The sequence below is a fragment of the Lonchura striata genome, chromosome 5, assembly GCF_050655825.1.
Source record: "Lonchura striata isolate lonStrDom1 chromosome 5, ASM5065582v1, whole genome shotgun sequence".
Taxonomy (NCBI): domain Eukaryota; kingdom Metazoa; phylum Chordata; class Aves; order Passeriformes; family Estrildidae; genus Lonchura; species Lonchura striata.
In genome coordinates, this window is record NC_140707.1 from 62,702,569 (window position 1) to 62,725,983 (window position 23,415).

The 23,415-nt window shown below is 36.8% G+C and overlaps 1 long non-coding RNA gene across 1 annotated transcript in view; it reads right to left on the reverse strand.

The window, feature by feature from the left end:
- Positions 1–23,415, reverse strand: part of LOC144246470 (uncharacterized) — a 73,479-nt gene continuing 50,064 nt past the window's right edge. Inside the window, exon 3 of the long non-coding RNA XR_014955767.1 lies at positions 1–23,415. This exon is cut by the window's right edge and continues 30,436 nt beyond it. This is a non-coding gene — a long non-coding RNA (uncharacterized LOC144246470).

A 23,415-nucleotide genomic window follows, 5' to 3' on the forward strand; every position in this document is an offset into this window, starting at 1 on the left:
GGGGAAAAACAGCACCTTAGGCAAGAAGAGGGCAGTTTGCTCTACAAAAAAGTTTGAGGCAGCTGCTTGACGTGAGGGAGCTTCTCCCAGACGAAAAGCTTCTTCTCGAGCAAAGGAAGGACGTGGACATCTCGGCGGGTGGGCAGTCACATACAGCACAGGTTTGGAGGAGATCACCTGCAGCTTGAGGGAACGTGGCTGCTGCAGGGGGAACCAAGCACTTGCACTGGAAGGATGAAAGCTTGCGAGGCTGCTTGGCCTGAGGTGCAAAGGTACAGGGCCATAGGTCTCTAGTGGGGACAGGACAGATGGGTTGTGCTCATCTGCAGGAATGTGGGTGTTGGAAACTCCCAGCTCTACAGAGACGGGGCAACTGAGAGACATTTTAAAAGATTTTATTCCATTGTCAGTCTCGGAGAAGGGTGAGACATAAGAGATGTAAAACTCAATGCCATTCTATCAGAAGCCAACCCATTTCCTGGTTACAATACCTTATAAATGTTTTTCAGCCTATTAGCTTTTGCCACACAATGCTGCTAACACTTCTTTTTTAACCCCATGTGGTCTTGCTATAATTCAACTTTCACAGTTCTAGTTCTCTAAAATGTCTGGTCTTTTTGCCATAGTTTGAAACTTGTTTCTAGTTCAATCTCTCTCTCAACAATGTCATCTCTATTCCATGGCCTTTCTAAGTTAGCACACCTTATACCAGAGTTTACATACAGATGTACAAGACTGTGTGAGCTTTCAGTCAGGTTTTGAAAATCCTTTACAAATCCATTTCTCACATTTGGGGACCCGTCTGCTTGGTTCACACCAAATTCTAGTTCTATTTGTGTAACAAATAGCCACCTGACTTTTGATATCAGTTCTGGCCTTTGAGCAACCTTTGAGCCCTGGCTGCTAAACATGACAGTGAGTGCTTGGTGCAATCCAAAAAAGTAACGGTGCATCCCTGCCATAAGCATCATGTTCTGCCAACTTCTGGTACACTACTGTCATTTCAGCATGGTGGGTGGTGGGAACTCAGTGAAACTTTTGGAATTAGAGATGTTTGAATTCAGAAATAAATCTGTTTCTCTTCTTTTTGTTCTCATCATTTTCAGCTAGATATATATCTGTCTAGACAGACTGAAGCTATATTAATAACTCCATTATTATTACTATAGCTAACAAAACATTCTAAGTGCTTTAAAAATAGTTCTCATTAGTGGGAAGAAATTTCATGTCCAAGATCTGGCTGAGCTGTCCTTCTCATGCTGCCTAAGTAAGGAAGGCAATGACTGTCCTCCCACTCCTCTCTGGATGTATCCTAGGAAAGCCCTTTAGAGTTTGTGATTTATCCCTACACCAGTAAGAATTAAGTTTCTTCTTACAGCAGCTGGGCTTTTCTTGTCAGTGTTCATTTTCAGGACAATTTTGCATTGTTTATTTTGTTTTGCTTCAGCTGAAAAAGCAAATGGCTATAGGATTCCAGGGAAAAATTAACTGTGGTGAAGGATTCTGAAAATACTACACAGAAATCCATTTCAATCAAACAGACCTAGGAAAGCAGCATTTTTGTAACCTACTTTTAGGATCTTTTAAAACATGGTCAATTCACATTCAGACAGCCTGGACAGAGGGTATTACTTCAAGTTTAAATTCTGGTGGTGAAAGGTTAGCTGCTGAACCTTTGCTTGAAATAGCCTAAGCATTCAGGTTGAAAATCTGATTTTTAGAAAACTGCATCACTTTTATCAAAGCACAAAAAGCAAAGAACAATAATTTTTCTTCATAATTGCACTAGTTTGTGTTTAAACTAGTTCATTTTAATCTAAAATAAGAGAACAGAAAACTTGAAAGCAATATAAAGCAAACTGATTTATGCTCAGATGTAATTGCAAAATCCACATTTACCTTCATTTCTCCATTCTTTCTCTAGTATAGCTTCATGAAGCCTATCTTGCAACATAAAAATCCGAAATTTATCAATCTTTAAGAAGCTACAGGTGACAGAAATATCAGCCATATATGCTGCATGAACTGAAATTTTCTGATTTTAGCTATTTTTTATAGTGATTTATTTATTAATACCAGCTAGAAGACTGCAATAACCTTTCATGGAATTGAAAATCTGGCCATGAATCCAGAATTTAATCTCTGAGTAGTGATATTGTTTGATCCAAAAGCCCTACATAGGTTTATAAAAAGCTTTTTCTTATGCATAAAAAAAATATGGAAAGAGAGTATTCAGCACTAGCAGTGCTACACGTTCAAGAATTAAGTCAGAGATTTCAAAAAGAGCTTGGTAGTATGTCCCGTGAGATGGACAAAAACGACACCACACCATTCAAAATGTCTTTGAAACACTGCTCTGGGTATTTTACACATATTCCCAAGCCAAGTATCAGAGTTAGGTACCTAAACTAGCTGCTTGTGACACCTTCTGTAACTGGTTAAGAGAGACACGTTCCTCCAGCAGAACAGAGTCAACATAAGTGAGTTAGATTTTTGGATTGAATTCCTCCAAGAGAAATTTTTCCCACTTGATTCTACAGGGAGAGTTTGGTACATACTTTCAACCTCCCAAAGTAAAGGACATCCTTAAGAGGTTTTAAGCTGAAAAAAGTACTATCACTCCTCCAAAATATTGCCATTCCAAAGAACTTGAAGTTTTCTGCCACATGCTGCCACAGTTTCTGTCAGCCGACTCTGCAGGGGCATGTCTCTAATCATCCCAAGTACCCAGCAAGCATTTTAACACTTATCTCAGGCTAATATCATGCTGATAATAAAAGCAAGTCTCTAAATTTCAGTTCATGTTCAGTGGTTAGCTATGGAAGTCAACAGAGATTTGTGCTGTCTATTTGAACACTTGGCTAAATCCTGAGTATGAACAAGACAAAGTTGATAGAAAGTGAATTTACAAACACAGCCAGTTATAAAAAGTCATGCTAAGCAATGAAACAACTACTTCAACACAGAGAAAAATCTATGCTTTTGCAACTGTTCTGGATTCTTGCCCTGAGTTGTTGTTTGTTTCAATGTTGTGTGGCTGGTTACACAAAGTGCTGCTGAGCTAAGAAGTACCAAACCCAGAATCTGTTGGATTCTGAGCTATTGCTGACACAGTCAACAATCCAACAGCACCTGGGAAAGTGGAAGTGTTATTTCCAAAGACCATACTTGAAGACAGACTTGTTTTGGTGGCTTTGTTACACTTTTCCTGTTTATTTTCTAAAAACTCCCATGGCACTGAAGAATTGCTCCTGTGATGGAAATAAGGCTCAGGTCATTTTTCTGGTACTATTAACCTGCTCTACCCTAAGTAAAAATGCATCAAATATTAAATTTTCAATTAAAAATTGGCATATTCGTAGTGGCACAAGTTATACTTTTAAAGCAAAATGTTTGTATTTTCAAAATTAAAAATTTTTAAAAAGAGAAATACAATTTATCAAAAATACACTTTTAATTGATGTCTCAGTTCAATAATTTTATAGTTTGTTTATTTTTCAATTACAGGAAGCTTATTAATCACATCTAAATCATCAGAAATTATACCCAATACAGGTTAGACCCTTCCCCAGAAAAGATTTTGTCCAGATGTATTTTACACACAGTAAATTTACACATAGTCACTGTACGAAAAATAATGTGCTGTCTTTTACAATATATAGAAGTAAATTGCAAACTAACAACATAGTTTTCAAAATTAAAGGTAAAAGCACAGGAAAGGTGCTCTAAATGACACCTGTCACTTTAGAAAACCTATAGTAAAAACGTCATTTTTATACCATAGCAACATTCAAGAAAACTACCAGGGGAGTGTTTTCAATCAAGGCATTCATTTCTGTCCACAGCTGTTCTGCATTTGGTTTTTTAGTTCACATTACTCCTATCTGTTTTTCCAGGGCTAATTCAAACTGAGAAAGAGCTATGTCACTCACTAAGCAAGAGTATAATTAAAAGTCCTACTACTACAGCTGGTTTGAAACATTTGAGAGCTTGGGAATTGCAGGGAACTTATATTAAAAATAAAAAGGATGTAATCACAGCCTCGTGTAAAGTTTAATGGGAAAAAGTAATTTCATGATTGCAGTTGGTTTGAATGAAGCACATTTCTCTAATTATGTATATCATATGCATACATGTAAAGACTACAATCTATCTATATAATCAGAGTGATTTAAAATATTCCTGAATTCAGGATTGTAATTAATCCGGGAAAACTATTTACAAATCATGAGACCATTTCATACCATAGTGTAAGATAGATCTTTCTTAAACATGTATCCCAGTTACACACTTCCGCATGGTGTCCAGACTTCTGGATGGATGTAGGAAAATACAATCATGTTGTAGCATTTTCTTTTTTAAAAACTGAACAAGGGAACCACATGGTTCATTGTTTGGCATGCCACTGCTGAGGATGCCTACACATTACTCTGTTCTTCACCATGCTGCTCTTTCTGGAAAAGTCATTCCAGACTGATGTCAGTTTGGATACATGAAGGCTGCAGACTCGTTCTAATTGTAGCACTAAAACAAGCTGTGCTAGTGCCAATACTTACATTTCATTCCAATTCACAGCAATTTTTGCTTATTTTTGAGTTAAATCAGTTCTGTCAGTTTTTGTCTTATTAGAAGAACTGTACTTTTCCCCTACAATCCTTACACCAAAATGCTTCAGATAAAGCTGAAACCGGAAAAAACAAATTTTTGTAGCTATTTTGTAGATCACAGCAGTGACTCAAGAGGCAACCTGAGACTGAACCTCACCAGCTTTATATTCCTAAACTAGAACCATTCTATATTAGCATATTTAGACTACTAGCTCTCAGAGTGTTGTTTTTTATAGTACTTTAGCAGATAAGAACAAATTTGATGTTTCTTTTAAAAAGTTTCAATTAAGAATGTTGCTGTTACTTTAATGCACTTTAAAAATGTATTTGTTAAAAAGCCATCAAGTTTTCTGCCTTCTGTCTCTCTTCATCTCTCAATTAGAAGAACACTGGAAATTTAAGAAAAAACCCTGATTCTACAAAGTTCTGATTGCTTCCTGTAAAAGCAAGACCAACAGAAGGTAATCGTGGTCAGTGCCTCCATAAACAGACTCACCTGCCAAATCAAGAGAAATACTGAGAAATACTGAGAAATCAAAAATATAAAAAAGCTAGTGGAAAACCTGGTTTATATTTAGCAGAAACACTTTGAGTTAAACTGCGGAACTGAGAGAGTAAGTGAAAATGTTTCTTTTATGCCAGCATGCAGGGTATGCAGTTGAAATAATTTCTGCTGTCCAGAAGAGGGGACATCGAGTTCCTAATAGAAGCCAGCTGTATTCATAATGCATTAATTTGAATCATGGAAGTTATTCTGAGTGATACACTAACAACAGGAACGTCACATACCTCAGCATTTTGGTTTACTTTGGATAAGGGTACAAAGGACATTGATTCAGGCCTGTCTTTACTATATACTTGATCAGAATTCAGGACTATTTCTCTGATCACAACCTTTCACAAGGTTTCCAATCTGATGCTTTATTCAGTGTTTTTTTCAAAGTGCACAGTGTCATTTTAATCAGTTGGGAGCTGCTTAATTCACACTCTAGTAATACCATTAAAATTTATTTCATTATTCATATTGGAATTATATGGTTGGTTCACAGAATATGTTTTGCATTCATTTTTTTCTATATCTTTGAAAATTAAGTCCTAGATGTTTTCCTACTCTTAATTTCAGTTCACACTAGAATCTCACATTTCAGTGAGACAAATATTTCTCAGCACAAGCGAAAGCAACAAGATATTATATTTTAGTATATTTCATCTACTTTCTCTGCATCAGTTCAGGTATCTGCTTAGCCAAATACTATATTAATGTAGTGTGCTAAATTTACAAAGAGCTCTATTCAATGAAACAGCAGAATACCCTTTTGGCTTGCCCAACTGGATATATCTGTAAAGAGACATTTGGAAAAATGGCCTAATTTCATCTTGTAAAAAAAAATGCAGAAAAGTAAGACCTTCCCTTGTTTTCCTTTAGTTACTGAGAATTATATAGTGTAGACAACTATAATTCAAAAGATGGTGTTATTTTAAATACTTTTCTGAATAGTATTTAAAAATTTAGTTCTTTTTTCACCTACACCTGATATATGCCTATTGCTATTCTGACATTTCCAATGATTTATCTCCTCCAAAATCAAGGACAGCCTCTTAGGTCAATTTTCAGTGTTTAATTTTGTATTTATTTACAGATACAGAAAATAGACCTGCTATGTGTTTGTTTCCTCTCAAGCTGTTTTAGGCTAATTCTTTTCCCACCATGGGGCCACTCTGTCTTTATTTAACTTTGTTTTATTTAAATTTTGTCCTGTAACCTTTGCTATTTTTTTTTCTTAATAGAAAAAAGATGATGCACTATTAATGTGGCTAAATTTTCCATTTAAAGAATTCTAACTTGGTGTGCTTCACTACTTAATATATTTGAGATTGCCTAAGTTTTTCCCTCCATCAAGACCAAAGAGAAACATATTGGTAAAATGAGCAACTTAAAGATGACAAGCTTACTGTCAGTATTCTGCTCAGCATGTAAATTTGGCAGCTGCTTAACACATATTCCACTTTCATAATGATGGACACTGGAAAATGCAGTATTTTTCTCTCTCAGCCTTTCCTAATTCACTCCATATGTAAGGAGGACTTACCTCATGTACCCAGATTTCTAGCACCCCCTCCCCAAGTAGGGCAGGGTCTCCAAAGCAAATAAATAAATAAATAAATATGACCTTGGTGGTTTGTGGTGTTTATACACACTCTCAGTCACATATACTCAGAACCACTAAAATTCACCAATTCCCCAGAGAGCCAAGATTTAATTTGGATCACACATTACAGGCTAGACTAGAGAGTATCTTTACAATAACAATATTTACACATATTCATCAACAGATGGTAAAACAGCATAGGGATAAATGCTTGAAGAAAACTGAGCAGTTTTTTCACAGAAATAATGGCCACATCATCTATAGATCATCAATAAAAAGCAAATCAGATATGGATAGAATATTTAATTCTTGTCTAAATTGGGTTTTCAAATTATATTATAGATCAGAAATATTTTCCTTATGTGTCTAACCCAAAACTGAAAATCAAGCTTACATTATTACTCTCTGGATTTTTGCCAATGCCCATTTACTATGCAAGACAGAAATCAGAAACAGCACTAGGATGATATTTGGCATTTGCAGCTGAAACCAGAACTTTATTTAGAGTTGTTTCCAAAAAGTTGACTTCACCTGCCATAGTTACATGTGTCCATATGTAGAATTAAGAGAGAACAACACAAATGTCAAAGCATAACTTCCACAATTATTTAGCTGCTTTTTTATATACATCACTCTTCTTTGCAAGACTGCAAAGACTAATATAATTTCTTTCACTGGGTTTTCCTCCTATATCATAGCAATATCATTTCTTCAAATCCTGGTGTATAATCCAGCTGCTCAAATTGGGCTCCCACTGAACTTTCCCTTTATACACTATCTGCCTTGAGTTAAAAAAATAACATAATTCTCCTGCCATGCATCCACACTTTGCAAAATAATGCTATGAAGAAAAGAATTCTCTTGTAACATAGATTGTCTTAATTTCTAACAGTGTAACACAGCTCCCCCTCACCACCAGGAAAATAGATGATGTCCCAAAAAAAGGTAAAGGAATACCTCAGAAATTACAATTATTTATGCTGCTTGGAGAGAAAGCCTGCAAAAACTGGTGGTACAGAAACCGCTGTTTAGATAAAGGACAATTTGCTCATTAAATTACATCAGATGTCATTCTTTTTAAATGCAGTCTGAAAAAGTCACCTGGAATTATTATAATATGATGCAGAAACCTTGACCATCAATCACATGCTGGAAAATTGTCAAGTGGCAATAATACTGGCAGATAAACTAACATTTTTTTATATTCTAGCATTTCATCCTTCAGACATAGAAGGTAGACTGCTCAAAGGGTGGCATAAGACTTAGTGAAACCAGATGATCTTGTTAAAGAGACCAATTTTTTAATGTATTTTACTTGCTGAAACATAATACATAAAACTGGGGGTTTTTTCCTGACATCAACTATAATAGTAATCTCCTTCATGACTCATCTGCCTATGCTAACCATGCTACTAAAATCTAGTTCTTTTGAATCAATGTTCCTTAGGACAATTTACTACAGATGTGGAAGGAAACCTCAACCCAGCATGAAAACAAAGGCTTGTTTAATAATTATTTTAAGCATTCATGTGAAACTATAGAGTGAATTTCTGTTTGTACAACATGCAAAACTTTACTTGTAAGATACGCAAATGTTTCAATCCATGCCCTCTTTCTGATCAATTGCTCATTCAAATTTTCAAGTAGTGAAAATTACATTTAAAAAAAGAGTAGCAAATGAAGACTCCTGTGGTCACCTTTGGAAGTTAAGATGTGTGTTTACTTGGCAGTTTACCACAGTGGAGAGGAAACATTGCTGCTGGCAGTAAACTGAGAGTCCAGTTGCACAGTTTAGCTGCAGCAGAATGATGTTCTGGGTAGGTTAATTTAAATAATTTTTGTAACTATGCTGTAGACATACCATATCTAAAAGTGAATTGTAAAAAAGAGATGGAGAATAAAAACCTTGTGTGATGTAATTCCTCAACCATTATAAGTAAAAAATCCAGTGGTGCATAAACAAAAGACAAACTTTTCTTGTCTTCCAAGGCTGTGAGCAATGAGACTATCTGGTTATGTACACAGGATCTTCTAGGCAGAACAATAGTTTAGAAGCTCTTCCTTGCTGGTCTTTTTTGGGGTTTTCCCATCACTAGTGACTTTTCCTGACATTATATTGGTTAGCTATCACCTATAGAAGCTTTTAATTACTAAAATAAATAATTTTAAAAGCATAGTTTTCAGCAGTATCATAATAATAATAATTTTTTTTTTTTGCTGTAAAAAAAGTGTGCATTTGTTTACATCTTTTATCTGGGCCCATCCCAAGAAAGTACTTCATGTCCTAAGAAGCACTACTTTCCTACCCTGGAAACTTTGCAGGAACCAGCCTCTAAACAAGCAAAACAAGGCACATTCACAATAATATGTAATTTTGGACTAAAACACTGTGCTCCAGATGTAGATGACACGGGTTCAATAGAAAAGTTCATGGAAGAGAAATCCACTGAGGCAAAGACACCTCAACCCACATCATTATTTCTGGTTCAAGATGTCCCTGACTGTCAAAGTGTTGCAGAACTGGGCAGATGCTCTCAGGAAGTATCACTGCCCTTCCATGCCTCTGCAAAACCAGATTTTATGACACTGGCAGGACCAGGATGGAGTGTGAGCACCAGAGCCACTCCAGTGAAAACACTCGGCAGCACGTGCAGGTCAGCACTGCCCGACTTCAGCACTTGCCTCAGTGAAAACCCTAATGCACTGTTAAGAGAAAGCAACCTTTTGAGATTCTTGTGGACAGTAGCTGCTTATAGAAGCTGTAAATTAGAAAATAAGCTTTTCTGGGCAGAAGACAGCTTTTCTGTTATGTGTTTGTATGGTGCCCACAAAGAGTTCATGTAATGAGGACAATAAATTTACTGGGACAGCAAATCCTGAACGTTTCCAGTCACAGCTTCACTTAAAGGGCATAATGACCTCTCCTTCTGTAACATTTCTGAGATTATGTCTCTATTCCTAGATCCTGTGCCTTTTCTATTTCTCTGACTATAACCCCAAACAGGAATTACAAGCCCATATTTGGGAATTAGTGCAGCCATAGATTCTTGCCAGCTTCTGTTGCCACTTAAATAGTACCAAAGATACAAGTACTTGGAAAAGGAAGGTTGAATATGAACCTGCCAAGCTGCAACAACAGTGCTCTTATCTGTGGTACAATAATATGAACAAATGAGTACAATAAAAATAGTTTATAAGGGCAAAAATATCAACTTGCCATAACAGTTAAGCTTTTTCTCCCTTTAAAAATCTCTAGTAAACAAAATATAAAGATGTTAAGAATTATTCTTTCCCTATTTTCTTTTGTACATCTGTTATCTTCTTGCAGCCAATTTTTTACTGAAAAGTTGATGTTTTGTTGAAGCAAATCCAGTAGCTGTACAGCTGTGCTGCTGTGCAGAACAGCAACCCATTACTCACCATCATGAGAACCATGCAAAACTTGGGAAGAATAATTGGCTCTGAATTTCAAGGTTCTCCATATTTTCTTCCTTCTTACAGTATTCTAGAGATCAAGGGGTAAAATACAGCAGTCTTTTATAGTACATAATCTAGTCCTGCCACAAATGCAAGGTAGGTTCTTCCACCTTTCACCATGGAGAAGTGGCTTTTCATTTAGTTTGCATTTTCTGCTTGGCAACAACCTGGATATGAACAACCCACATGCCATAGATGACATATTTCTAGTTGACATTCTAGCTTATCTCTTTCATATACACTTACCTTAATGAAAAGAAATATGAAGGTCACTCATTTTCAACAGCAAAATGGTGCAGTTCTGGACTTTTTTTAACCTCACAGACAACTCAGAAAAACAGGGTGACCAGCTCTTTTTAATTTTACTAATAATGGTTTGTATATCAAGTACAATTCTTTATCACATGGTAAAGTGTTTATATGTGTCCCTAACATCTAAATCTGAATTTTACCAGCTCCTATGCAACTAAATCTAAAATAATAACATTTTCTAGCATCCTCTCACGTGGAAGATAAGAATTTTTCATAATTCATGCTCCAAAATTTGTATTCCTGCTTGGTAATTTTTTTGTTTTCTTGACCAGCTTTTCTTTGTGTATTTCACAGCTGTACTGGTGCAAGCAATGTCCACTGGTGGAAAAATATGTGTGTGTCAAGTGGATATTGAAAAGGCTTCACTATTTACGTCAAATGTATTTCTACACCTCTAGAGGAAGTTCCTCATAAGTGTTTAGATGTGCAAATATGAACACTTCATTGCTACTGGTCAGGGACTGTAGGAATTCAGTATCAAAGGACACTTATTCATATCTGCTAGAGTGTGGACTGAGTTTTAGTTGGTTATTGGTTCAGTTGGTTAATAGTTAAGGATTTCTACCTTCTTACTTCCCAGCAATCTTTGAGCATTGCATACTTCCCCAACGTGAAGTTTCAATGTACTGCTGTGCAAAAGCTCTCTGGGATATCTCATGCTTCTGCTTATTAAAGAGGCCCACAGATGGGTTTTAATGATCATTCTTTTGTTCTGTATATGAAACCAATGTTCTTTTCTAAAGAAAATAACACTGTGGATAAGAGGTATGTTCCAGTTAGTGCTAAATTAAAACCAAAGTATTCAAAAATGTCTGTGTGTTCCTGCCCTCAAGTGTTGGCAAACTCTGTAACATACTTTTATAACACGCTCATATTGAGTGCTTCTTTAAGAGGAGATGTATAAACCAGCATTACATGAGGTTTTAAGGGCAGTAGGAGGAAGGCAAGAAATGGTACACAAAACAAGTATATGAAATCCTATCAGCAAATCTTTCCTTTCTGGAACAAAATATTCTGACATCCAGTATCAGAAAGCTATCAGTTCTGAAAGGCAATAAGCAGTGAAACACACTGGAGAAAATACACCAGTCAAGTGTGAAAATTATTTCCTCAGTGACACACCACCCTAACACAACCTTTCTTTTATCTGCTACCTCCTTGACATTTCTTTCATTTTTGCTTTAATGTTATTCAGTTCCACAATAATGGAATTACATTCAGCTTTCTCATTTCACTCCCTTCATTCTCATATATAATTTCTATGGAAGTACTATTTTCATTTCATGAACACCATTTCCACCTCTCAATCCACCTCATTAGCTCCTCTTCACCACTTCGCATTTTTTGCACTAATTTCTGCTCTTTTATTTTGTATCTTCCTTTGCTTTCTATTTAAGCTCTTTTAACAACACCAAAGAAAGGATGTTGGACCATTTTTCACAACAAAGAATAGATATTTCATTCTGCATCTGTGATTACATCATGTCTTGCACTGCTGTAGATATCTTCCCAAGCACTCACACCCCTGATGTGCATTTGGGTGGTTGGAACCTGTCCTGCTCAGCATGTCTTCATCTTCTCACAATCATTTTCCAGAAAACTGTGTGTTCACTTTTCCACCCCAAAGCACAGTCTTGGCCAGCAACTTCATCACAATTAACCTGCCTCTTTGGCTAAATTCACAGGTTTCCTGCACAGGCTTCTTTCCCTCATGTGATTGTATTAGTACTGTGCTCTTTCTCCATGTTACAAGACATGGCTTCATACTTTGCCTTTAAGCTAACAAGCCAGCATTTCATCAAAAATTTAATGAGGTGTCTGATAAACCATTACCTATATTTTTCCATGCACCACCATGTGTATGGAAAGCCAGTCTTCTTTTGAGGATGCTTCATCAAAAAATATGTGGAGTATTTTAAAGGAACAGATTGTCTGCAAAGCAAGATCTAGAGGGTGACATTAGTGTGAATACCTAAATATTTCCTGGGGTTTCTGTATTCAAAATTACAGGTGTAGCCACACAGATTCCCTGATACAGGTTCTGCTCATAGTTGCTAAAAAATTAATGATTAGAGAAACGAGGAAAGGAATTATGGTGAAAACTACTTTTATAGTTGAACTTCCACAAATGGATGTTAATTTGATGAGTGAGTGAGTTTGATGGAAATAATAATCAGTTAATATGTCTCATATTTTAAATTCTAGGTCTTCATTGAAGGCAAGCCTTCCAAAGGGCCACCTAAAGTTTTATTTAGATTTTAACAAAATGAAGCAGACAAAGACCAATCAGCTTGGAACTGAATGAAAACCCACAACAGGCTAATGCAATGTAGATACGTTTGTGGAAAAAAAAAAGTGTATGTAGCGTATGCACAAGATTATACCACATGAAAAAATACACATGAATTTACTAACTTCAGGCCAAAAATTATGTTGCTATTCTTAAAGAAGGTAATAATGGGAGGATTGCACCAGCAAATTAACAGTTGTTAAACCAGTGGAAGAAATGTTGGGAAACTCCTGCTTCCCTTCAGAATATTCATGCTTAGAGCATTCAGAATATTCATGCTAAAGCATTTCGGACTCAGATGTCTAATTAGAGAAAAGTAAGTTTTAATCAAATCTAACTGAGGACTATGTCTCTATTCAATATAGACATTTGAATATGTGAATGCCTATATAGACATCCATACCTACATAAATGTCAGAGCAGTAGAGAAAGCAAAAGCACAGGAGGTAAAACCTTTTGCTTCTCTCTGTGACTTAACAAAAGTAAGACATTTCAAAAGAATTTCATCCACTTTATCCATCAGTTATCCCTCTTTAAAATAAGAACTTGCTTCTATCTCAAATGGAAGAACTTGATGAGAATTGCATTAATGGGAATGTTTGCTAAAACTGACCTCCACTACGAAATTGCATCCTATTTCCAGTGGAAAGGAAAACTTCTAGCAATACTGTTGAGCTACAAAGAAATACATTAAGTAGAGCAGTATTCTGAGTGTTTATAGGATCTGGAGTGATGGAGATGCAGGGAAACTTTACAGATAACTTATTTTCATTCACTTTATAACTTTTTCTATTCAAATATTAATCACAATAAATGCAATACACTGGACAAAGAATTGCATATGGATTTGTAGTACTGCTAATTTTGACCTGACTATAATGTAAACACATCACTTCTCCAAAAACAGAAGACAAAATAATGCCACTCTACATTGTATCTGCCTCCCTGACATAATTCCTTGGAGAAAGATTTCTTTTAAGCATTGTTTTTACTTTCCCTTAAATCTGTAACATAAGCTGCACACACATGCATCTGCTTTCAATGGATATAATTTACTATTTGTGAGGTCACAAGAGTGTTCCCACACTGTTTAGATTTTAAAGTACCATTAATGGGAGAAAAAACACTGCATCTCTTTCAAGTATGTCTTACCTCACAAAAATATAAAGAGGTATAGTCCCCAATATGTGATGCTCAATGTTTTTGAAATTACAGCACTTAAAATTTTTTTTGGCATTAAATTAAAAACACTAACAAATTGCTAGTGGTAAAACATTGCATGAACATTGTTTCTTGCAAAATATTGGAAATAACTATTGTAGCATTACTCAACAGTTAAGCAACCTCTGTTTACTGTAAGTATTAGCTCCTTGAACAACGTGTCCTGCATATGTAAATTTATTCCCTTTGGAACAAAACTCCCAACTCCTAAGATTTGGATTTAAAAAGTAAAACTAGATGAATAAGTTCTCTTGCTAACTGGTCTAATATCCATAGCTGGAAGAAATAGCTTACTTCAAATGAATAACTAAATAGAACATGGCTAAAGAAAACCATGATTGTTTTTCAAATATTTCTCCACAAACAGGTCTAAAGGATACATTTCATTTAATGAAAAGCATTATTTTGTTTTGCTTCATGTAGGTACACCTGAGAATCAAACTGTGTAGCAAATTCTCTTTGGAAAAGCAACTAGAGCACTGTCCATCCTACAACCCAGAATCCCTTATTGGTCAATAAATTCCTATTTCAGCAAAAAGAGGTTTAACATATTCTCTTATCTGTCTCTATCTATGAAGGGAAGAGGAAAAGAAGTGAAAAAATTGAAGAATTTCCTCAATAATGGATAAGTTCCACAACATGATGGAAAAGTATAACTCATTAAATTTATCTCCTTTTCCTCCACATAGAGCTAGATCCAGAAAACTAATATTGGCTTCTCTTGGAGGGCAGGATCAGAATTGGTTGGCTGCATATTCTCTGTAGCATACTGTAAATGGAGACAGCCTTGATGTGTAACCTTAAGTCTAATTTTGTAGTTTTCTTCACCCAGATTTCTTAGATTGTCCTCCTTGGATTTTGTAAACATGGAATAGAAGAAGCTTTCTGGATTGAAATATTTCCAGTTCTAATCCATTCTTACAATGGAACTAATACTGACTCTTGTCTGAGTTCCAAGAACAATTCTAATTATTCTTTCACACTTTATTCCAAATATATATTGTAACAAATAAAGAAGTGGTGCTTTTTTATCCATGTCTTTGTGCTTTATCTTTTTTTTTTTCTCTCTTAAGTAACCATTATATATAACTTACTAATTCTAAAAACATCAGTCTTAGGGAGAGCTTGTTATTTAATTACTTCTACTGTGGTTGACAACTAACATACAGAAAATTAATTTAGATACCACATTAATCCCAGAAGCTTAACAAAACTGGAATTTGGGAAGGAGTACAACCATCTCCACTGTACACTGAGAGGAAAGAATGTCACAACACATTTAGCACATACTATGCCAGCAGTAGTAAAGCAGAGATGGGAGTTAGCACCTGTTTAAGAGGAGAACAAGCATGCTAACACTGGGAGTCGGGGGAATTTCCCACTAAACTACAACATATAGAAAGTAGGTCACTTTTACTCTTTTGAGAATGACAAAAAGCAACAAAATTCTGAATTATATATGAACCATTACATTCAATTTTCTTCTTCTCCAGCAGCTCCCAGGAGTCTTGAAGACAGAAAAATCTGGATTTTACGACTCTGGCAATTATCTAAGTTAATGCCATAGAATTCTCCACAACCATTTTTATTATAGTTACAGATCTGTCAGCCTTTCTATTTCACTCCCCTTTACAATTCTTTCTGTACTGCTTGCCTCTGATTTAGTGCTTGCTATAAAAGTTTACTCCAGACATAACTTGGCACACAAACATCTTACAAACACGCTTTACCTAAAATAAATCTTAAATATATCTGCAATTTAACTTATGTAGCTCTCTTGCCAGGTGTTATTGGCAGGAAATAGGGTCAAGTTCAAATGTCTGAGACATCTTCAACAAATGTGATTGGCTGAAGTGCCCCACCCAGAAACCTGGGAAAACAAAATATCTTCCCTGAGTGACCCTAAAAGTCAATTATTTTCTATTCTGAAACATGGGGTCTATGCAAAACAAGTAAAATTTGATGTGGGGAAAAGGAGAACTGCAGTTTGACAGCACACCAAAATAAACAGTGACATTTATAAATAGGAATAAGAAATCTGTCTGATAATACAGTTGAATTTAGGGGTCACATTTTATTGAATATAACGTAGTAGGCTAAATGTAAAAAGCTGGTTACAACACTTACATGGAAGAGAAAAAACACTGAAGGTCAGCACCCAAAACAGAGGCCTAGTAAAAGAACCATCCACTGCAATTTTCCTTAGGGACCAAGTTCAAACTCAGGGCAATGAATGTTGTTCAGTTGAGTTCACCAAGGATGAGAAAGGGCAAAAATACAGGCACAGATAGAGTAGGCAGCAGGAAAGCCCCAGAGAAAACTAGAGAGCATGTAGGATGATTTTGATAAAGAAATGAAGCAAGAAAGAGGGGCTTAGGGTAGACAATTATCTGAAGAGACTGTTAAAGCAATGAGCCTCTCATGTTTACTTCTGACATTCAGGGAACTGGAAGTTTGTAAATATAGACAAAATTGCAACAAAGAATGATTACATTTCACCATAAATTTGTAAAAAATATTGCATTCAGATATCAGCTAATCAAAATGGGCTAAAAGGAGTGAAAACCACTCAAAATAGCTCAGCATCCTTGCACCTGAATCCTACTTCTCCCAGTGCAAACGTCTCTGTTACAGCCCCTCCCCTTTGCCTGCTGAGCACCACATTTCTGCCAGCACAGCACGAGAGTGTAAAGGCAGATTTTGGCAGGTCTATTCCCAATGGAAATGCCTCCCTGACCTCATGACGAGACTGCTCCAAAATGAAGCTGGGGAGAAGTCAGGGGCACTGGTGTACCACAGCTAGCTCAGGCCCCTCCATCCCTGTCAGCCATCAGGCCTCACTCACATTTTATTCATTCTTTGCAGCCTTTAAAAATTAATAGCACCAAAGGCCTTAAACGTAGTCTTTCCCATCTGGGAACACTGGCTTGCCACAAGGCTTCAGTTCTGTTACAGTTTTCTCAATTTAAAGCCTTAAGAAATGTGTTGTTTTCTCATGTTACTACTCAGCATGTGGCATATGGAAGATGACAGCAGAGGTCGATCTTGTGAGTTCCACAACAATATAGAAAACACAATTTACAAAGAGACAAAATAAGGGTGAGAAACAAAGGAAATCATCAACATGGAGTGATGCCAGGAATGGTGGATTTCCAAACAAAATCTGTGTCCAGGCAGTAAAACTGAACACCAGAACTAAGTCTCCCTGAAGAATTTATAATGGAAGGAGAAAAAAATCATTGGTATAACACTGAGGGGCTATAGTGGGGCGAAGATAATCAGGACAATCCTGTTGGAATAATGCCCCCAAATGCTGGAACAGATCATCAACATATTCAAGGAGCCCAGTAGAATGAACAGCAGATACAAAAGTGTTTTGTTTTGCCTTTACCTGGATAAGTAATTGAAAAAAAAAATGTTTATACGGCAGAGTTTTCATTCTTGGCACCCACAATTAATCTCAGAAAGAATGGAAGCAAATAAGTCCTACATTTTTAAAGCAATAGACCTAGTCTAAATATGCAACTCATCGAAAGAGCAACTGAAGTGATCAGTGAAAGAAATATAATGATAATGTATTGATACAGAACTAAGCAAACAGTATGGAGCATGCAGGTGCCATGTATTGTAGATGCCATATAACACATATGCTCCAGACTGCAATTTGACAGAAAAATTAATGGCCAACCTATAAACTGCAGTGACAGAAACAGAGGAAGCAGAAACGATGTATCTCCATACACCACTGACACGCCAGGAAAAACAACCACAAGCATCTATTCTTGCTGATTCCGTGACCATTTGGAAAGATTTCCACTGAAGGGAAAGCAATCTGCAGCATCAGTTAGCAGATGCAGAGATTCTTTATGTACATTTATTACAGAAAAAGGCAGACAGACGCTCAGCTGCCATTTTTGCTCATATTATTAAGTCAGCAATAGATCTAAATCAATCTAGATGGCTGAGCCACCTTCACTTCAGCTTCAGCCACATCATGAATTAGTAAAAGCAGGTGCTGATGAGGTGTTATGAAAATGTTTCAAGACCAATAGGCCAAAATAAGCTGTTGATAAGAAGCCCATGAAACAAGTGATAATAATTCTTGGATTCAATAGCAGATGACAAGATTGGATTTTATTTAAAAGGGACCATAATCCCTTTGGATTCAGTAGCTGACACCAGGAAATGGATAAATACTTCACAACTGAGAACAGGCATGCCAAACATAATTCAGGAAGCACAGCTCTTGCCAGAGATAAATTCTGGTTCTGAGTGTATACAATGCAGCATGAGGTGTGCAGAAATGACTGTGATCTTTGTAACAGAGGGAGACTGCAGATTTCATCAACCCCAGCTTCAACTGGGAAGAGATCAGAACAGACCTACCCAGTTTCACTGATGAAACTCCATGGTTCAACTACACCACTCCAATTTCTCCAAGAAAGACCATCAGAAAGACACAGACAAAAAGTTTTATTTGGAAACTGAAAGCCTGGCACAATTAGCAGACTGTGATCAAACTGCTAGTATGTCAAATCTTTTCCTGCTGTAATCCTTAAACACCACATTTTAAAATTTTATTATGCAACTATCATAGTCAGAAAGACAACATTAAAAGAAAGGCCTTTATGTTATGCATGTCCCCAAAAGAATGGACTTTCGGGCATCAACACACAACTCACAATGAAGACACCTCTGAAATCTTAAACTTGTTCTGCTTTGTTTAATTTTGTAATATTTTCACACCTACTGTTTACTAATATAATGCTTATATTTAAAAATCTTCTTTCTTATACAAACACTTTATTCTAGTCTTCAATCAGTAGCTGTATGAGACAGAAAGCAGGAGCAACATAACTTTACTAAAGGTAGAAGAATATAGGAAAGGATCAGGATATGAAGCTCTGGTCAGTTTTCCTCACATAACTATCTGTGGCTGATGACCACCATATGAAATCATCCCATTATTCACTTACATGTTAACTCCTGTTCAAATATTACCTAAGTAGCACCCAATTATTATACCAGTCAAGATCCACAAGTGATACTGTATATTACAAACAGACCAGATTGGCCAGATCGCAAGCTGTGAAAGAAACCCCAGTTTTATCCCAATTGCCTCAGAGGTTTGGCAAATTAGTAATACATGCATATTATACAGAATATTTTCTTCTGAAGAATTTCAGCAGATCTTCAGCATAAACTGTACTTTGAATACCAAATGTGATGTTTGCACCCAAAAGTGATCTTTGTTTTTTGCTTCTCAATGCAACTCTAGCTACTATGACAAAAGGGAGATAGGAATTGTCCTTCCCTCAGGCCAGCAAATACACCACCCATGACAGGACAGTGCAAAATGAGGTGCAACACTTCTCTCCAAACACATTCTACTCCCATTTTGCTGTTGAGTTCTTGGGTTCAAATGAGACTTCCTTTTAAGTAATATGGTGCATATTTCTGGTTATAGACTCATTAGCTTCATGGATTGTAAAAGCCCAATATATATTAGCAGTTTAAAATGAGTAATAACAGTTCTGCCTTCTTTCAATCTGATGAAAACTGTATAAAGGTCACAGCACTGCTGATGCCCACATTTTTTTCTGTTTTACACAACTGAGTAGATGAAGTGACTCATGACAGCCAAATTCTGAGATCAGGCCCTAAGCAATGATGACATCAGATGTTGCCAAAAGACATTTGATTCCTCTATTGTGAAATGCCAGCTTGGTACTAGGACATGGTGAGAAGCCAACTCGAGTTTAGAAAATGCTATAGTGAGCTATTGTTTGATACTAAATACAAGATCATCACTCCTGCTGCTGCTGCAAGTCACAGGGCATCCAAGGACACATCTAACAATATTGCCACTTTCTACTGTGTTTGCAAAATACAGCAACAAAGCTTCACGCACCCAGACTATAGAGAGTGTCTGTGCAAGAATGGAGACAAGGACTTGATGGCAGAAGTACAAATTAAGAAGCTGAAGCTAATAAAGCTAATGAAAGCCTATCACCAGCAGTAAACAGCATGTTGCTTCAAAGGGGATCTCATCTCCTACAAGTTTCTCTGCATCTGACATTTTGCAAAATAGTTTGATTTATTTCTGAGCAATACAGTATTTTATTAGGTTTTTCATGCAACTAAAAGGACTAAATACTCCTTCGTGACTCTCTGATACTATTTTAAATGCCTAAACAGAAGTATTGTTGATTTCAGCCAGTGAGGGTCCTGTCCTAAAGCATGAGTGATGATACTGTGGTAGATTTACTATTTTCACAGCAAAAGCAGAAAAAGAAAACTGAGAGAGCAGCTCCTTAAACCTAAGTAGTTTTTGCTGAGTAGATGTGGGCTTGCTTGATTGGCAACTGTACAATTCATTTTGCAAAACAACTTATGATTAGCAACATATATTATGCTTTTAACTAACTAATTTTCTATTTTCATTTTTGACTGTGGAATGCAGGACAGTTACACAAAAGGAAAAAATACACAATTTATTTTATTCCAAATAAAGTGATATGAAAAGGTTCTCAGAGTGCAGAGTGCCAAATTAATCTTACTAAAGCAATTTTATTGTCTTTTTAAACATATAGAAATATGACAAGGATAGCAAGTGTTTTGCACTGATAATGTCAGTATTTGAAAAATTCAAATAACACCTATACATAATCAGATACCCTGAATATTTGGTTCTTTTTTTACAAGATTAATTCATAAAGACCCTCCCTTATTTTATTTTACCAGATCAAGCTTCCAGTTTACCCACCAGCCATTCTTGATGGTGTCCAAGACAGATCCCAAGAAAAAGTGTGAGAACAGTGTAATATACAACACTAATTCCCCAGAATATTTTTCAGCCTCCTGGGATTTGTGGCTGATGCAGGAACTAACCAGATGTAGCAATTATATCTTTAATAGTCCTTAATGGTTTCTTCTTGGACTTTTCACATCTGAGAGTTTTTTCACTGTCCACAGCATCTTGTTGCAATAATCCTGACAGGTTAAAAATGTAATCTGAGGCAAAAGTACATCTTTTTTCCTATTTTGAAATTTACATTTTCTGCTTTCACTTTACATATCCTACTCCTTTCTATAACTCTTCACAGTAAAATTGTTACATATTCACTTCTGTGCCTGCAAAGATAATGGAACAGATCCTCCTAGAAGCTGTGCTAAGGTACATGGAGTGATTGTGGCCTTCCACAATGGCACAACCACACCAGTGGACAAGGGAAGGGCTACAGATGCCATCTGTTTCTGTAAGGCCTTTGACATGGTCCCCCCAAAAAAAAACTTGTATTAAAACTGAAGAGGAATGGATTTGATGGATGAACTGTTTGGTAGATGAGGAATTTGTTGGGTAGTCCCATCCAGAGGGTAATAATCAACAGCTCAATGATATAATGGATGTTCAATTCTAAATGGAGATCAGTGACACGTGATGTCCCTGAGGGGTTTGTGTGGGTCTCAGATTCAGTCAAAGGAAGATGGGGTCCATCACTTTCCCAGGCCTCTGCCTGGCTAGAAACTCTCAGTTTCTTCCTTTGACTGAATCTGAGACCCACAGGTTTGTACTGGGAAAAGTACTGTTTGAGATCTTCAGCAAAGGCAGAAACAGTGGGACTGAGCTCACCCTAAGAAAATTTACAGACACCACCAAGTTGTATGGTGCAGTTGACATGCCTGAGGGATGGAATGCCATCCAGAGGAATTTGGACAAGTTTGAAAAGGGGGCCTGTGCCAAGCTCATTAACCCCAAAAAGGCCAAGTGCTGGTGCTGCACCAGGGTCCAGGCAGCTCTGGTATCAACCCAGGCTGGGGATGAACAGATGCAGAGCAGCCCTGCTGAGAAGGCTTTGGGGTGCTGGTGGATGAGAGGCTGGACATGACCCAGCCATGGGCCCTGGCAGCCCAGAAACCACCTGTGTGTGGGGCTGCATCCATAGCACCAGGGGCAGCAGGGGAGGGAGGGGATTCTGCCCCTCTGCTCTGCTCAGGTGAGACCCCACCTGGAACACTGCATCCAGGTGTATGATCCTCAGCACAGGAAGGACATGGAGCTGCTGGAGCATGTCCAGAGGAAGGCCACAAAGATGATTGCAAGGATGGAACACCTCTGCTATGAAGACAGGCTGAGAGACTTGGAGTTTTTCAGTCTGTAGAAGAGAAAACTCTGGGGAGACTTATTGCAATCTTTCAGTACTTAAAGATGACTTAAAGATGGAGACAAACATTGTAGTAGGGCTTGTTGACTTAGGACAAAGGGCATTTGTTTTAAACTTAAAAGAGAGTAGATTTACAGTAGATACAAGGAAGATTTTTTTTACAATAAGGATGGTGAAACACTGGAACAACTTTCCCATTTGAGGTCAGGTTGGATGTGTCTCTGAGCAATCTGATTAAGCTGAAGATGCCTCTCCCATTGTAGAGAGTTTGAACAGGATGATCTTTAGTGGTCACTTTCAATCAAAACTATTCTATGATTCTATCATTCTATTCAGAATAACTTAGTATTGTCAGCAAACTAAGATACCTCAAAAATTTCTCCTACTCATTTCTAGACCATTTATTAATATTGGGAACATTGGAGGCTCCAGGACAAATCCCATGGATACTTCACTGGTAATCACCTTTTGCTGTGAAAACTGACTATTTATTGCTGACTTCTGTCTCTTTCATTTATCCTCTGACTTAGGTTCTTTAAAAGATATAACCTAATAGGTTAAATCTATCATTATTCCTTTATCCACAAGCTTGTTGACTTCTCAGAAGACTGTTACTACATTTGTAAGGCATGACCTACCCTTAAAAATCTATATTGACTATCTGCCAACAATATCAATTCCTCTTCACTGGTTCTTCAAAACAGTTATTTACAGTAATCCAGCTTCCAAGCTTCTCTAGAATCCTTGGGTGAACATCATATATTGCTGTTCATTATTAACAACTTCTTTTGTAAGCACTTCTACATAACTATGAAGTTTAATAACTTCTTGGATACAATGTGCATTTGAGCTTCCCACTGCTTACACAATCACAAGATTATGGTTATAACCATGTAACCAACAGCTAGAGTGAAACCCAGCACAAATTAATGGCATGTGGAGAAATGGATATTATCACTTGTGAACATAAAGAATGCAATAGGACCTTGACTTCTTCAAGACTTATTTTCTACACTCAAATTAACTGAGCCTGAGAAGCAACTGTAGAACTAATCCTTGCAGGAATGTCTAAACATGAAATATCAGCTAGTGATATAACTTGTCATCCTACACTTCCAGGTCAAACCTTTTCCTTCCCAGATATGATATAAACCCCAACCATAATCCTACTTATTATATGGACAGTGAACTAG